Raw genomic sequence first — 3993 nt, 5'->3', positions numbered from 1 at the left:
CGCCAGCATGGGATTTTGGGAAACCCACTCTGTAAATGGATTTCCTCATGGTTACCAGTTGGGCTACGACCCACAAGGTCTGCAGTTTGCAACCACCAGCTGCTCTGTGGGAAAAGGCCAGGGCTTTCTACTCCCATAGACTGTCTCAGAAACCCACAGGGGCTGTTCTGCCCTGTCCTATAGCATTGCTGTGAGTCAGCATCGACTCGATGCGAGTGAGGTTTTTTTGGTTTGTTTGTTTAGACAAGCCATTGGAAGAAGCCAGGCTCAGGGCAATAATGGAGAAGGGTAGCACACAGGAGTACATTCTGGAAGCCCAGTGTTAACATAAATGGAAACGTTCTGTAGTTCACGGTCGGGAAAGAGAAGAATAGAATTGGAAGGTGGGTAATTTTGGTTCTCTGTGGCAAACAGGAGGGCAGGGGTACTTTTAAGACTTATAAAGACAGCATGCATCGCTGTCAGGTTGATTCCAACTCATGGCAACCCCGTGTGCTACAGGGGGCCACTGCTCTATCATGTTTTCTTGTTGTAATCTTTGCAGAAGGGAGTCCTGGTGGCAGAGTGCTTTAGCACGCAGCTGCTAACTTGAATTAGGTCAGCAGTTCGAACCCACTCACTCCGCTGCAGGAGAAAAGACCTGGTGATCTGTTCCCTTACAGAATTCAGCCTAAAACAGCCCTACAGGACGCACTCCTCTGTCCTACAGGCTGATTCTTCTTGGAATCCACTCAACAGCATACGGTAACAATAGCAACAACAGCGATCATAACGAGATAGGTTGCCAGTCCTCTCTTCCACTGCACTGCTGGGTGGGTTCAAACCACTAACTTTGGTTCGCCCTTGAGCTCAAATTTGGGGCTGCTTAAGAGCTCTACTGCCATCAAGTCAACTCTGACTCCCAGTGACCTCATAGAGGATTTCTGGGGTGATACATTTTCTTGGCAACAGATAGACATGTTTGTAGGAACAGATCTTTCGCCTATGGAGTGACTGGTGGTTTTGAACTACCGACCTTGCGATCAGCAGCCTAGCACTTACCCAACAACAGCACCAAGGCTATAAGCATAACGATAATACTAATGACCACGAATACTCTCCAGCACAATGTGCCAGGCATTGCTCTATGCCAGTGTTTCTCAAAGTGGGTTCCTGGGCCAGCAGCTTCAGTGTTACCAGAGAACACAGCAGAAGAGCAAATTCGCTGGCCCTGCCTTGGATGAATCGAACCAGGGACCCCGAAGTCCATGTTTTTGCCAGTCCTCTGTGATGCACGCTGACGTTTGAAAACTAGCGCTCTAAGCATGATTTCGGTATGAACTCATTTTCTTCTCCCAACACCCTTATGAGGCAGATTCTGTTATTATTCTCTTGTCCAGAGGTGCAAAGAAGGCAGGCAGGCTGCCTGGGATCACCCAGCGAGTGAGAGGGGAGCAAAGAACAGACTCCACTCGTTGGGCCGCATGAATCAATCCTCTAGGATTATACTTGAAATGTTGAAATGCTCCCGAGCGCTAGAAACTTAAACTTGGATCACAATAAAATGTGAAATGAAATAAAATGTTCTCAAGACATTTCCCTGGGGAAAATCTCAGTAAGGAGAAAATTCAGCATTTTGTTTCAAGTGTCCAGACTTCGATATGGATTGTTCACTTATAAAGCGATTTAACAAATCTCAGCTGCACTCTTCGTTGTCTGAAACCATGCTAACTGGCCGCATGTACCTAGAGTGTATTCTTGCATCACGCAAGTTTGGGGTTAGCAGAGTGACGAGGCTGCTAGACCCTGCCTGGGGTAGGATACAGTGTCTTGTTTGGGAATTTGGGTGGGAACCGTGGGCTCAACTTGCTAGGCATTGGGTATGGATAGTAATTAGTAAACCTGGTGGCATGGATGGTTAAGTGCTCAACTACTAGTCAAAAGGTGAGCCATTCAACGTCCCCCTGCCCCTCAGCACCTTGGAAGACAGGCCTGGTGATCTGCTCCCAAAGGCCATAGCTTTGTGGACCCTATGGGGTGATGCTACTCTGCATCCATGAGCTCACCATGAGTTGGAATCAACTCGACAGCCATTAACCACCGTGGTAAGGAAAGCCTGGGAAAAGACCTTTGGAGAGATGGACGTTGGTAGGCAGAGGAGGGTTGGACAGCGTAGGCAGCCCAGCTGCATGGATATCTTGTGAGTGAACATAGTTCTGTGGCAGAAATTGCCAAGCCAAGTGCCTACAGCCTCCAAGCCTGAGATGGTGAGCTCAGAGCCCCGGCCCTTTGTAGGGCTGAATTCCAGTCTTTGCTAGAACACTTGTTAGCTGGGTGACCTTAGGGCTTTTGCCCCAGCTTTCTTAGCAATAATCATGGCACGTCCTCCATCGGGCTGGCGTGGTCACTAAATGAAATGACGTGTGCGGAGTGCTTGGTTTATAGTGAGGTGTCGACAAATGATAGCTATTCTTTTTGGTCTTTATTATTATTACTAAAATAAACCAGAAGTCTGTAACGGGAATCACACGAGCTTTGTAGTCAGACTGACTGGGGTGCAAATTCGGTCTCACGTTTGCTAGTGACGTGGCCCTCTGTACACTTGCTCCTCAGAGCCTCCATTTCTTCATCTGTAAAAAGCCACCAGCTTAATGGCAGAGGTTAAATTGATAATACCTAGAAAGGGCTTAGTACAGTGCCTGACAGAGCTGCAAACCAATAAATCCTTACTATCATTCCTCTCATTATTCTCTTGCTTCTTACCGAGAAGTCTTAGAAATGATTGCTTACCGGTTCAGAATTCGTTCTAGGTGTTCGAATTCCCAGAATTCATGGTGGCAGACTGGTTAGGCACTGGGCTGCCATCTGAAAGGTCAGCCATTCAAAACCACCAGCTTCTCCGAGGAAGGAAGATGGCTTTTTAAGTCCCCTTCACAGTCACAGTCTCAGAAACCCACATGGGCAGTTCAGCCCAGCCCTATAGTCACTCTGAGTCAGCATGGCAGTGAGTGAGTGAGTGAGCGTGTGGACACACACCTCTGGGAGAAAGGGGAGCGCTGTGCTCCACATAGCCCCCCAGCCTTCTTGGTTGCCCGTTTCTCTGGGTCCCTGCAATGAGGTTGGGGAGGTTGTCCACTTGAGGGGAGACACAACTTTGGCAAGCCCTCCTCTGCCTCCCCCTGCTTCCTGTCGGCCCTCCATCATCAGCCGGGTCTGTGCTACACACTGAGGATGTGTGTTCTGGGTTGACTTTTCCCAACTAGCTTTGTTTGCATTTTCCCCTCACTGAGCCTCATTTTTCTGTTTTCAGCCCATTTTACTGTGTCGTAGAAAAATAGGTGTGCCAGCTGTTTTTCACGTCCCTGCTTCTCTGCCACTCCATTAAAGTGCTGTTTACTCCATGTTTCCCTTCACTCACAAGGTGTTGGAGGGGATACATTAAGTAACAACGGGCCTAGCTCCAAGTTCCAAATCATTTCCTAACTGGCTACTAATCTGTGTGGCCCTGTTTGGGCTTGAAGCCTCCATGGGGGGGGGAGTTTCAGTGTCATCCTGCAGAGAGTGGACAAGAGGTGAAATGGGTCCTTCTCTAGCTGACCTTCAATGAAGATAATGTTACCAACCTGCTGTGATTGTGGTTCGGTGCCGTCTATCAGTTCCAATGCTTAGCAACCTAAGGTGTGATCCAAGAGGTTGCATGAGATGAGAAGATGCTCAGATACACAGAACGCACCACCGTCGTTAGTTACAATTGGAGAGGGCTGATTTTCTTTCTTTCTTTCTACACCTTACGTGTGTACTCCTCGGTGGTTCTGCATGGTCTGTGGCCTGCTAGTAGGAGAAGCCCTGCACTTAGCCGCTTAAAAGAAATCTGTGATTTATGCCTTCATCTCCTGTTGCCTCCCCAGTCCCATTGCTGAACGGAAATCATCAAAGTGCTTAAAGAACAAAGAGTGCTCGCAGTCATGCATTCAACCAAACTGTGGCTTGGCTTTTTCCCTGGTTTGATGGGAG

The 3993-nt window shown here is 48.3% G+C and overlaps 1 protein-coding gene across 1 annotated transcript in view; it reads left to right on the top strand.

The window, feature by feature from the left end:
* PRR5L (proline rich 5 like) overlaps window positions 1–3993 on the top strand; it is a 97190-nt gene that overhangs the window by 61754 nt on the left and 31443 nt on the right. The gene's annotated exons all lie outside the window — the stretch shown is intronic.

This window comes from Echinops telfairi, unplaced genomic scaffold, assembly GCF_000313985.2.
Source record: "Echinops telfairi isolate 266 unplaced genomic scaffold, ASM31398v2 ScPeMD7_60;HRSCAF=208, whole genome shotgun sequence".
Classification (NCBI taxonomy): Eukaryota; Metazoa; Chordata; class Mammalia; order Afrosoricida; family Tenrecidae; genus Echinops; species Echinops telfairi.
Note: the sequence above shows the minus strand (reverse complement) of the source record. Positions and strands in the feature narration are given on the sequence as shown.